We start from the raw sequence: 14470 nt of genomic DNA, 5'->3' as shown, positions 1-14470 counted from the left end.
CACCGCCCAATTTTTTCAATAGCTCCCAGGTCATTTGAGCCATCGACTCGAAATCAATGCCGACATGTCTTGTTATACTGGTAGAATGAGACACAGCAGTTTTTATTGGATGTTAGTGGAATTTCTATTTTTCATGAATATTGTTGTCAAAAAATCACCATTTTTGGCGAATACACCGCCCAATTTTTTCAATAGCTCCCAGGTCATTTGAGCCATCGACTCGAAATCAATGCCGACATGTCTTGTTATACTGGTAGAATGAGACACAGCAGTTTTTATTGGATGTTAGTTGAATTTCTATTTTTCATGAATATTGTTGTCAAAAAATCACCATTTTTGGCAAATACACCGCCCGATTTTTTCAATAGCTCCCAGGTCATTTGAGCCATCGACTCCACATCAATGCCGACATGTCTTGTTATACTGGTAGAATGAGACACAGCAGTTTTTATTGGATTTTAGTGGAATTTCTATTTTTCATGAATATTGTTGTCAAAAAATCACCATTTTTGGCGAATACACCGCCCGATTTTTTCAATAGCTCCCAGGTCATTTGAGCTATCGACTCGAAATCAATGCCGACATGTCTTGTTATACTGGTAGAATGAGACACAGCAGTTGTTTTTGGATTTTAGTGGAATTTCTATTTTTCATGAATATTTGAATGAAAAATCACAATTTTTGGCGAATACACCGCCCGATTTTTTCAATAGCTCCCAGGTCATTTGAGCCATCGACTCGAAATCAATGCCGACATGTCTTGTTATACTAGTAGAATGAGACACAGCAGTTTTTATTGGATTTTAGTGGAATTTCTATTTTTCATGAATATTTGAATGAAAAATCACCATTTTTGGCGAATACACCGCCCGATTTTTTCAATAGCTCCCAGGTCATTTGAGCCATCGACTTGAAATCAATGCCAACATGTCTTGTTATACTGGTAGAATGAGACACAGCTGTTTTTATTGGATTTTAGTAGAATTTCTATTTTTCATGAATATTTGAATGAAAAATCACCATTTTTGGCGAATACACCGCCCGATTTTTTCAATAGCTCCCTGGTCATTTGAGCCATCGACTCGAAATCAATGCCGACATGTCTTGTTATACTGGTAGAATGAGACACAGCAGTTGTTATTAGATTTTAGTGGAACTTCTATTTTTCATGACTATTGTTGCCAAAAAATCACCATTTTTGGCGAATACACCGCCCGATTTTTTCAATAGCTCCCAGGTCATTTGAGCCATCGACTCGAAATCAATGCCGACATGTCTTGTTATACTGGTAGAATGAGACACAGCAGTTTTTATTGGATTTATTGGAATTTCTTTTTTTCATGAATATTTTAAAGCCTCCCTCTAACCTAACCCTTGATCCAACTATGGGACCAAAAAAGTGTCAATACAAATAGGCAAACACTTTCTGGAGGAACAATTTTCACCCAAGTTCCATCCTATTCAATTTGCATAGGGACACATTTTGGTGGACATTTTCAATAGCTTCCAAATCATTTGAAAATGTTTTCCTCCAGAAAGTGTCTAGGAGCATGTTTCAGGCCATTTGTATTGTCACTTTTTTGGATCACATGGTTTGTTTTAAGAGAAGGGTTAGGTTAGAGGTAGGCTTTAAAAACGCCTAGTCAAAATCCAATTAGCTTATATTAACACAAGGACAGGAAACAGCTAGCCTCCCTCTGTTAAAAGTTATAAAACCTGCCTACAGTTCCTCTGAAGCTCACTAATGAACACTAACAAGTAATTTGTTTAAGAATACTTTTATTTGTACAGACTTTTTAAACATACAGAATATAATATTAAATAGTGAAGAGGTAAACGCATTTTCTTATCTTTAGACATAACTGGGCTAACTGTTAAAGATAAGCTAACCAACTGGTCACTTCATATTAATCGTAGGGAAATGATGGTGATATCAATCTTCTTTTGTCTTTGAGTATTCTCAAATTATTGAAGTATTCCTTTGATCGGATTCATGGCTGTTTGTGGGCCACTTAAAGCTATGGGTGGTCGAAACCAGGTTCAATTTTGAAAACATCCAACTGAAAAAGTCCCAGCTACTCCATCCAGGCCATCCTCCAAACCACGCGGACCTCACTGGTTCGCTTGGAGATAATGTGTTAGTGGCTGGTTCGCTACGTTGCACAAGCTCTCTCAGCTTTTTCAAACTGATAAATACATGAATAAACAACAATGCCACAGTCATATAAACAGAAGCAAAATAGCCGTCACAAACTGGCTCGATAGTTACTACTTTGCCATAGGTGAACGCTTCGTGCCAACTGGGTTAGCTTGGCTCAGGGGCTGTGTGCTTTTTTTGATAATGTTGGCGCTGAAGTTGGCTGTCGCTGCTGCTGTTCTTTGGTTCAAGGGCTGTGTCTCTATAGTGGCTAAGAACAGGCCTAGGGGCTGTGTCCTGGGAGCACAGCGCATCGTTGTCATTGCTAACCATATCCAACTAGCAGTACCTTGTGTCTCACATGTCAGAAAATTACCTAACAATATCATAATTAACTTAAACCACAAACATGGCTATTGTAAGTACGCACAAGCTAGCATGTTAGTATTGGGAAATTTTGGCTACGCTACCTTGCCAGCTTTAGCAATACATCCACTTAGCCTCGTGAAAGACTCCTGTCGTGGACACTGAGTGCATGGTGCGTAGGTATACAGACAGGTAGCCTGTTAAATAATTCTGTATGGGACGAGCAAAACAATTAGATGGGCTTATTAGAGGCATGCGATGGCCAAAGATACTGGACTTTTTCCTTTGTTTGTCAGAGAATTTGCTTTATTGATTGTTGTCGGGATGTGAAGAGATTTTCTTCAAATCCAACGAAAAATGCATCTAGAATAACCTAACAAACCTGACCTTAAGCTCATTAAACCCTTAGTTTCTCTCATTTTATAAACTGGAGGCTTCAGATGTATATTAGTCCTGTTATACTATGTACATCAAACTGCTTTCCTAATTAAAAATGGCCCTATTTGAACAACTAGGATTGACACCAGGCTTTGAAACTCACAGATCTGTGGGTGTAGAGTTTGGTCTGAGCTGCATGTGGCTGTTCAAATTAATATTGTATCTTTATCTGTGTGAGACACAGAATTGGAAACATGATGACACAACACTGGCATCTTTCAGTGCTTCACCTCCCCCTGTCTTCCTCTTCCTGTCTCACTCCTCTTCCTCTCCATCCCCCCTCTGCTCCTTTTATCTCCTCTTCTCTCGCCTTCCCTCTCTTCCTCCCCCCTCTCTCCCCTCCTCCTCTTTTGATATGTTTTTTTTTTTTTTTTAAGGTCCGTGTCTGTACTTGCATGCAACACACACACACATTCAAACACATGAAACAACATTTCTCATTATCGGCCCCGACCAGCAGGCGGCTTTGTAATCAGACTGTTTGTTTATGTTTGTTATCCTGCAAAAACACACACACACACACACACACACACCCATACCTATCGCTTCTGGTTTTCCACACGCGTCTTTTATACGCATACACACTGAGTCATATTTTTTCTGTCTCACACACACAGATGTCAAACACAGCACAGCACAAAGCCACAGCCCCAGCGTTGAATGGAGCCAGAAATAGCATTGGGTTTGACTTGGAATCGGCTTAAGTCTTCAAAGAGAAAATTTTGATGTTGCAAAGGGAGTGAAAGAGTGAGAGGGGTGAGAGAGGGAGACGGTGGGAGGAAACTGAGGGGAGAAGCGAGCAGATCTGGTTGTTATATCCAGCTGCAAAAAGGGGGCAAAAACTTCAAAGACTCATGTTGCCATGGTAACTGTATGGTGCCTGCTTTAAAGCCCCGCCCCCCCGCCGCCCCGCTCAGACACGGATTGACATACATGTAGCAAATGTATTCATAAAAAATGATGGCAGCTGAGGAGAGGAGTGTGTCCTAATACTTTATTTTTCCATCTCCCTCCCTTTCTTCATGCGCTGCTCTCAATATCCAGCAGAGATGGTATTGATGTGTGTAGTGATGAGTACTGCTGCAGCTAATTAAAACCCAATAGGGTTAGCAGCACAGTTCCCCCGTGTGAAATGATTGGTTTAGTTTTATCTGACTCTGTGAAGGAGTTTCTTCATGGTTTTTTCTGTATTGATGTTTGGGGCTTGTTCCCTGTAATTATGACATAGTATCACTTCATAGCCAGTGGATCTAAATTCCAGTTGTAATCAGATCCATCTCCCACTCTGTCCTTTTTACTGTGTTTTCGTGTTTGTGCAGACTGTATTTGCCTGTGTTGCCGCTCTTTTAATGACTGTTAATTGGATTTTTAAGCACAAGCTAAACCTTCGTCCTTTTGAAGATAAAGTGCCAGCAGAGAGAAGTTCCTTTATTTTAGTTTACTTGAGCAGCTTTGATTTGATCATTCTCACATTTTAATGTCTGTTGTGAGTTGGTCAGTCCAACACTTAAGTCACCACTGAAATATTGTAACAACATTTGGATGAAAATTTTCCATCAAATTGGGTACCGACATTCATATTCACCTCAGGTCAAAATGTAATTTATCCAGTACTATCCAACACAATATTACTCTATATTCTTTGTTTTCTCAATGCTGATGTCTTGTTTCTAGCCAGAATAGCGTCGATTAGAAATGTTTTCTCCTTGTGAGTCTGTGTGTGTGTGTGTGTGTGTGTGTGTGTGTGTGTGTGTGTGTGTGTGTGTGTGTGTGTGTGTGTGTGTGTGTGTGTGTCTGTGTCTGTGTGTGTGTGTCTGTGTGTGTCTGTGTGTGTGTGTGTGTGTGTGTGTGTGTCATCATGGAAAATGTGTCCCTGCAGACATCTATTGTAGCAGGAACTGCCACAGAAGCAGTTGTGAGTACTTTGCCAGGTGTTTATGAATCCCAAATGTCTGTCTGTCTTGCAAGATCGTAAATGGATTTGCATTTATATCACCTTTATCTGGTCTACCAACCACCCAAAGCGCTTTACAGCGCTTGTCATATTCAGATGCACACATTCATAAACTCATAAAGAGGCTGCTATGCAAACAAACCAATCAGAAATCCAATCCAAACCAAAGTGGCCCGTTGAGCAAGTTGGTGTTCAGTGTCTTGCCCAAGGACACATATAACCGCCGACCCTCTGATTAGTGGACCACCCTCTCTTAACCACAGCACCCCAGATGCAGTCATGAAAATTTACAGGTGTGATGTTGAGATGAAAGTGAGTTTGAAGATGGATGTGGTCTGACCATGGGGACATGAAGTAGGCAGGTAGAAAGTGGAAAAGGGTTTCAGTCGTTCCCGATCAGCCTAAGATTTTAGGTACAACTAAAAACTGTCTCACGATGGGATCACACCAGCTGTGACCCCAGTGGGTGAAAATAAACGTATCATTATTACTACAATTATCATTATAAAAGCCATTGCTAATAATGCTTTAAAGGTTTCAAGGTCACATAGGTCAACAGACATGTATAGTTGTGTGTCCATGCCTGTCTGTAACCACTGAACAACGTGAGCCTCTCTCCTTTTTGATCCATTTCTCTCAGTTTTTCTCCGTCCTTCTCTCATGACCACGCGAAGCACAAGAGTCTGTCATGCATTAAGAAGAACTGGGTCTCACTAGTTTGTCCCTGGAGCGTTTCCTGTCTGCAGATGGATGGATGGATGCCAAGAGACTCTGAAACTGAAGCTCTAATGCTGCCGTAAGTTCAAGTCAGCTGGGAACTGAGAGGTTGTTTACGTCTAAAATGATTTCTGTTTTTACCACGGGGTGATCACCAAGGCGCCATGATCATGAAGAGACAAAATCAGGTTAGGAGGACAGGATCTCTTCTCTATACTTTAATTAAAGGTTTTATAGTTCTTGTTAGGGTCATATGATGTCGGGTAACGGTTCTATTGAACTGATTATTGACTGTTCAGTATGTTAACAGCTAACCACAGACATGTGGATAATTCAGAGTGAGATAACATGCCACAGATAAGTCACAGTCGTCCATGAATTAACTCTCTAACTGACCAGTTTATTGCTCTGTTTGTTGTGCTCTTTGAAGACATTTAGAGAGAATGACTGATGATTTTCCTCAACATGCTGATGCTGTTGTCTAAACCAAAGAGTATTGGGAGCAGCAGTACCCAAAACATTTCCTCTACGTGGTTTGAGGCTGATCCAGTACCAGCTGGAAGAAGGCGATGGCAGAGAGCTGCAGTAAATCATGACAATCATGCAGTGGCTCAGAATCAATGTCATGCAACCTCATACCTCCAGTCAGTCAACTTACCAAATGAAAGCAGGTTGATTCCCATGCACATGAATATCTTTCATCTCTAAACAGACGCCACTTTGTATTATTTTCTACTGCCATGAGGTGTGATGCTCAAAGGGATATGTGTGAGGTTGTAGTCAAGATGCAGCACACATAGTAGGAAACAGACTACAAGATCAAAATCAGTCCAGAGCAATAGTAAAGAAATTAGCTTAGCTTAGCATAAAAACTGGAAGCTGTGGCAAAACAACTAGCCATTGTCTGTTAAAGTATCTGCCCACCAGGATGTCTAAAGTTCATGTATGTATGCATAGAATGTATATAACTAGTATTGATCAAAACAATCACCAGAGTAAATAATGGCAATGTACATTTCTGCAAATCACTGATATGTTATAATTTTATGTTTATTTATATTCAGTTTTCAGTTTCATGTTGTGATAACAATGTGCTTATGGTCTGGTTAGATTTGGGCACAAAACCTACTTGATTAGGGTAAAGAAAAGATCATGTTTTGTCCTACCTGGTTCTGTTGCTACAAACAATATACAGTATACAACATTTTATTCTGGCAACTGGGCTGCATTAGTTTAATCCGTAATAAAAAAGTGTAAATATTACAGTATGTGATTTTATGCTGCGTTCCTTGTTCTATTTACTAGGCAACAAATCTGCAAAACAAAATGTTTTTATGAACAAATGGAAAATGTGCATGTAAACAGGTGAATAACACGGCACTTATATACTGCACAGACTTCCTAAGAACTAAAATCGAATGCAATATAAATCATTAATTAGTCAGCTTTGGACAGCTTCCAGTCTTTTATGTGAGGCAAAGATAACTGGCTAGTTCTTTAGCTTCATATTTAACATACGGACATGAGAGTGGTGTCGATCGTCAAATAAGAATATTTACGGAAATGTCGAAAGATTCTTGCAGTCTAATTTTGACCCAGCCAAATGTGAAAAGGATTTTTTTTTTTTTTTAATCGTTTTTTTTTAATCACATTTACATCAGCTTTTCAGTCCCTTTGCACATAAACATGGGTGCCTGCTGTGCCTGCCAACCCACAACCCTGTTCTTTTTTCATGGGTTGCCTCTGTCAAAAGATGTGATTAAACAAGCCATTTTGATTTGCATGCATGTCCTCTATGGGCCTGATTTAAATTATACTGCCTCCTATGTGAGCATCTTCTACAGCATTAGGGAAGTCTATATACAATAAAACCCACAATGAAGTTTGAGCATGAGCAAAACCATACGGCCGTTTAGATTTTATGTTCATCCTCTCTGTTTGTTGACTTCCTCTGTAAATAATCTTCTACCTGTCATATCCTACTTGTGTACCATACTTCATAATGTTATGTAAGGAGCTTTGTTGTGCCAGGAGGAGGATTGCTGTGAAAAATCTAACAAGCTTCTGTTGCACTATCAACCCCTGTGTTTACTGATTATTGCAGTAGGGAATTGCCATGCTCAGACAGTCAGCTTTATTCACGCAGCATGAGAAAATCCAGTGGTAGCGTTGTCTCCTTCCCACACACAGATACGCACAACAGTATTCTAATTTTAGAAGCTGTGTCACATTCGCTGAATTTGGCATCAAATCCGGTCTCGACTTCCTCAGGTAACAAGTATTATTAGATCCTGAGCCAAAACTTTTCTGTTCAGATGTAATAAAAAAATCTCTCTCAGTCAGAGCTGCCTTTTATTGCCAGATGTGAAACCCCCGAGTCTTCCTGTCTTGCTTTGAACAGACCCTCTCTGCATCTCAACCCAAGTCTTATTTAAAATATTCACAAATCCAGAATTCTGGACTAATCAGTCTCACTTTCTCCTCTTCTCCCCTTTATCTTCCCCAACCAGGTGGCTTTGTTGGTCTATGCTGTAATTAAAATAATGCAAATGAGGTAATCCTGTAAAACAAATCCTTCTGTCTCTGTTAATGAAGACCCCGACCCGCTTTCTTGTGTAATGAAACATTTTACTCTGAATAAAACCAGCGCTCTCTCCACAAAGATATAGCAGCCAGACAGCCAGTCAGGATTAGCAGTTTTACAGACAACTGCCTCCTTTGGCTGATCTGCAGTGGGAAAATGATCCAAGAGATAGAATTTAAAAAAACAATGAGAGCAAGTCAAACTAGTGCTGCGGTTGAGTTTTTTATGGCTTGACAAGCCAACAATCTGTGTCATGCAGGAGTGATCTATTTACCTGTTGTTGCTCTTTTGGAAATCAAACAATGAGTTCTTTCATGAGCTGCAATCATCACCGTTGTTGTGGTCACTAGACGAAGCAGTAAAGGCTTCAATAAAATATCCAGGTTAAAATACAACCACAGATTATTTTTAATGACCCCCGCCTCTGTTGTCTCATTCCAACATTGTGTTTCCACTTTATTGTGTACTTGTAGCTAAAGCTAACACAATTCAGGACAACAGCCCTGCAATCATTCCTACACTGATGAAGGTTATTATATTCAGGTTCTTCAGACTGTCCCTGAGACTGTTTGATTGAACTTAATTGTAATTTTGGAGGCTGTATTTTGTGATGCTGTTAAATGAAATTAGTTATTTATTAGAGAAACCTACCCGTACGGTTGTGTGCCTTTTTTAAGAAAAAATAAAGTGGTAACAGACAACTTTCCAACTTTCTCTGTTTTCCTGAGTCACAAATAACAACTACACAGGACAAAACATGAGTTTATTCAGTCATTTAGTCTACAATGGAGACATGAAAGCGTCTGGATCAGGATCACCAAATCACTTTTGCCTGGTAACAAACAAAACTGCATAGTGAAAGTGAGTTTTATAGGCCACCAATCTAAACACAGATTGTGTCATTAATTTATAGCCATTATATTGTGTAATCAACATTTACATCCTAATAATACATTACAACAAAAAACTTCTGTATTGTCATTTTAATATTGGTAAGTAATTAAATAATATTTCAAACATGGCACACTGGTGGTGCAGGGGCAAACCACTTGCCCGTGATTCTTGGCAGTGGAGCCTCAGCACAGCATACAGTATGTTTGCTGGTGAGAAGCTGGTGAGGGATCATGCACCTGTTATGTTCACTACCAAATGTTACTGGTTGCTCTGGATGCAGGGAGCAGATGACATTGGGACAGAGTGAGAATAAATTGGCACCGCAGATCATTTTTATGGTCGCCGTCTTATCTTCATTTTTTTATTCATATCTGTCAAAGTTTGATGGATGAGCCCAAGCCTGTGTTTCCTGTTTGGCTGAAGCGTCACACACCGTTTGCAGTCTATGGTCGTTTATTATCAATGTCAGAAACGTCGAGTGTGCATGTGCTCTCCTTTTACACCTTCACTTTTATCGTGGGCAGCACCTCTCCAACATTGGTGTGTGAAATATGTTTCCTTGAACAGAAACATAATGTGACTGTACCTTTGAGAATATTTTGGAAAATCAGTGATCTGCATTTTAATCACATCACAGACCAAGTCCTTAAACAAACAGACTCTCTTCTTAATGGAAATTAAGGATGCAAAAAGACCACATGGTGAGTCTTTTTCTGTCCCTGACCTCTTACTCTGAACATCTGTGCATCGGTGCTGCGAACAGAGTACACCTGTGCTAGCACTACACACACACACACACACACACAGGTGTGGAGCAGAGAGAGTTGAGTAGGTTTTAAAAATCCTCCAGACTCACAAACACATCTCTCACCCACATGAGAGCTTTGATGAGGTCAGCTCTGCCTCTGTGGCTGAGTGGAGAGGAGAAATTGGCCACATAATTTAAAAAAGTTGTGGCATTGAAATTTCACTTTGTGTTATTTTAGTCTGCTTCAAATTATGTAAATGTATTCATCCTTTCTAACATTTGCACAAGGATCCTTATATATATTCTCCTGTGCGCAAATATTGCAACCTATTCAGGAAATTAATTTCCTTCATAAACAGTTACTTTTTGTGTCGTTATAAATAAAGAAAGGCTCGCAAATAAACTTCACTTCTGCCTGTTGAACTGGCAGTTGAAGGTGAAACAACCTCTAGAAAACAGGGATTTTCTGATAATGTATGCTGTGCACACACTACATGTAACCACTCGACAAACATCCTTGTGTTTGTAAGTGTCTAAAAGAATCTGACGGCCACGCAAACATCTGATGGCGTCTGCAGCCAAAGACACAGACAGACGACCCATTCAGGAGAATTGCAGAGTCTGGAGTTGGAAACTGTTCCTGCTGCAGATCCATGGTTTGCAAAGTGCTTCCCAGCTGCATCAATCACACTTGTATTTCAAAAACAGAGCCATCCATGTGAATTAAAATCATGAGAGGACAATTAGGAACAAATGAGAAGTTTGGTAAAAGAAAGAAGAGGTCTAAATTATGAGTTTTGGTAGCTATAAAATCCACATCTGATTTGTTCCACTGCAACATTAATCTCACAGCCCATGTTACAATGGCAGGTTCGGGGACTTAACTCTCTAAATACCAAAAACCAAAATACCTCTTCATTTGACAGATGTTACTTCAGTTAAAAGGCACTGAAGTTATTTTGGCTCCAGTTTGAAACGATTATGGTGAGCAGGCTGCTCTGTACTCACTGTGATCAAGACCATAACTAAACATGGTTGACTGACTAAAACATGAAAATTATATATTTACAAACACTGTGTTGATGACGCATCATGAAGAAAAGAAAATGAAAAATAATCATAACACAGCTAATGCGAAAATGACTCACTAACAGAGGTGAGGTTGGTTATTCCAGCACAAGCACGACTATCAGTGATAAACATTTGAAAAGTTACCTCTATAGCCTCCCATAGTCTGTGATAATTAGATGCCAGTTTAGGGGTTAAAGACTCCACTGTTAATTCTATTGTAAATGAGAAGCAATACACCGCCACCTGGGGCCTCATTAAACAACCAACAGAGCTGGACTGAAGTTAAGTTTTCATCCTGTTCCACCTCCACAAGCTATCTCTGAAAGTTATGGAAAGATTTAAAAGAATTAATCAAAGCACTGGACTGAACTGTGGCATCTAGTGTTTTATGTTTTTAACAAAAGGGTCATTGACTCTTTCAAATATCGATTTAATGTTATGGACAAAGACACATATCACCTCTCAGCAACATCTGTAAATAATTTGTCCTCTCCAATTTATTCAGTCAGTTTACTTCCACTCAACTACATTTCGGAAGCAAATATTGAGTTAGTTAGTCCACTACATTTATTTGATAACTGTAGTTGCCACTTAGTTCAGTATCAGAGCCAAAGTCAACCCCATCGCCTGGATAAAGCATGGCAAATTATGCTTCTGCAAAACCACAGATAAGTTCAAACTTTACGTTTCTTTCTTTCTTCTTATGTTGATACTTTACATTATGGTTACATTGAGGCACAATAACCACTTGGTTAGGGTTAGGTGAACATCATGATTTTGCCAAAAATACCTTTTTGGTCGCCATAAAACACTGCTTGAAATTGTCCTGAGCTCTCCTTACAAATGTAGAAACATAGACTCAATCTGCGGTCACTGCCTTGGCAGTAATTTACTTTTAATTACATAGTACATGTATTGAAAAAAATTACTTTTGATTCTACGTTTAATATCCGATACTGTAAGACTTTCACTTTGGCACTATTTGTTTGACTTTCACTTTTACCAAAGTAATATTTTAACATGTTACACAACTGTTAGTGAACTCTCTCCTCTGGGAGGTTTAATATGGGCAGAGAGTTTTCATGTCTACAGGATGTCTTTAGTTAAATTAAATCCAAATTTAAAAAAACAACAACTAATCTTTGAAATAAGCCCACTAAGTGAATCCAGATCTTTGTAAAATTGGAAAAACAAACAAAGATGTGAGCTGTTTATTTCCTCCAAACAAACAGCCGACAGATATTTTGTGCCTGAATGTGACACTGATTAACCAGAAAATCTCCCAAAAGTTAAAAGAAGTAGTGAGGTGGCTGGTTGCGCAGCTGCAAATCAGATTCACTCTGCAGTGAAATACGCTCTATAGAGACAGACAGAGACAGAGCACTGATTAGAGGTCAGCTGTTGGATGGGTTGAAGTGCTGTTATACTTCAAAGCCTCACATCATCGGCCTTGATGACAAGATTCTTTAATAAATTAGTTATCTGTCAGGGTTTTCTTTTAATGTTGCAATCAAGATGTGATTTGCTCAAATACACAAGCCTCTGATCTTTGTCAAAGCAGCCTGAGTGAAATTGAAGCTGCAACGAAAACAAGAAGTGGATCTAACAGGAGTGGAGTCTCTGAGTGCTGCTTTCATTCGTCTTCATCCAAATGATGCAGTTTTACTTACCACGATTACCTGCAAGAGAAATGATTCTGACAGAGATGGATTTCAGTCTCACATATGTCACCAGTTTACTCATGTGCCTGTGCGGACTTTTACCTCCATTCTGTCTTCTTTAATTACTTTGCTGTTATCTAAAACTGTTTAAAGACACAATCCCACACACTGGCTTGCACAAAAGATCTATAATTATCCTTTTGCCTCATAGAAATTAAATACCCTGTTAAAAAGCCTTCAAGATAAAAGAAAAACACAAACAGCATAAAGTGGCTGGAATTAATGGGATACTTTGAGGGCAGTTTGGCTGCTGAATTGATCCACTTCTCTACTTGCATTCAAGGTAGCTTTGTTCAATAAATCGCATCACAACATGGAGCCTGTCAGGAAGGAAAAAATGTGAGTAAGGGTTGCAGTTGGTGTTTAAAAACAAAAAAAGAACAAAACTCATCTGGTACTTAGTTAAAATGCATGACCAGTGGAGTCGACATGAATGAAATATCTGCAATGAAAGTCATTGGTGGACTTTTATCATTAGTCGCTGATACTGGACAGAGGTCATGTCCTGTAGGAAGTGAAGGTTTTATAGTAACCTGGGAGAAGAAACTTAAACATGGTGGACATTTTATTGGCTGATTCCAGTATTTTTAGACTCAATATGTTAAAATATGAACCGCATGTCTGACTGTCCTGGAAAATAAATCTCTCCTCTGTTGAGGTTTGCCCCATTTTCCCCCATCAAAAGCATTTTATTGTGGAGGTTTTCTTTTCTGGATCGTTAAAAGGTGTCATTGTCAATTCATCTCATTTCATTTTGGTGATTATTTTCTTGATTAGTCAATAAGTTGTTTGGTCATTAAAATGTCAGAAAATGGTGAAAAATGTCGATCAGTGTTTCCCAAGGCCCAAGATGACGTCCTAAAGGTCTTGTTTTGTCCACAACCCAAAGATATTCAGTTTACTGTCATAGAGGGAGTAAAGAGAGCAGAAAATATGCACAGTAAAGAAGGTGGAATCAGAGAACTTTGACTTTATTCCTTAAAAATGTACTCAAACCAATTCATTGATTGCTAAATAGTTGACGATTAATGAAATAGTTAACGACTAAGCGTTGCAGCTCTAAAGGGTGTTGTGTGATTTTTGGCTGTATGAATGAAACTGACTCAACTTTTAAGCCAACAATTAAAAAGTAAATAAATTACTCAACATTTTATTCCTGGCAGTGTAAAAGATTTGCAGCCCCATTTAGATCTTCATGTTAGGGGATAGAATATAGTTATCATCATTAATAAAAATATGAAAATATCTAAATATTGGCAAATATTTTGTAGACTCACGAATGTTCGAAGTGGGTGGAGATTTGAGTTGCAATGATTAGGCGATGGAGAGAAAATTACTTGTCAACTGTTCCTAATAAGTTAACTGTTTTAGTCATTTTTCAAGCAAAAATGTCAAACATTTGCTGGTTCCAGCTTCTTAAATGTGAAGATTTCCTGCTTTTCTTTGTCATTTCTGACAAGTGACTTTTGGTTTTGAACTGTTGGTCAGACAAAAGAAGCAATTTGAAGACGTCACATTTGACGTTTCATGGACAAAACAATCGATTAATCGTGAAAATAATCGTCAGATTAATCGATAATGAACATAATCGTTTGTGCAACCCTAGAGGAGGCAGTGGGCGGGTGCATTGAGGGAAACTGGATATTTTTGCGGCATTTCTTAAATCCTCGCTACAGTCCTGTGAACTACTCCATGCATACATGTGCTTCATATATCAGCAATGACTTAATAAGTAGTAAGTAGCTGGATAAAAAATTAAAAACGATCCTTGATGTTTTTGTCTATTCAGGGTCACTCTACGCCCGCCGTGTTTTTTCCCAGCAGCAGTTGAACGCATCAT

The sequence above is a fragment of the Pagrus pagrus genome (genome assembly GCF_965226575.1).
Source record: "Pagrus pagrus genome assembly, chromosome: 6".
NCBI classification, from domain to species: Eukaryota; Metazoa; Chordata; class Actinopteri; order Spariformes; family Sparidae; genus Pagrus; species Pagrus pagrus.
This window is presented reverse-complemented; position numbering follows the sequence as displayed.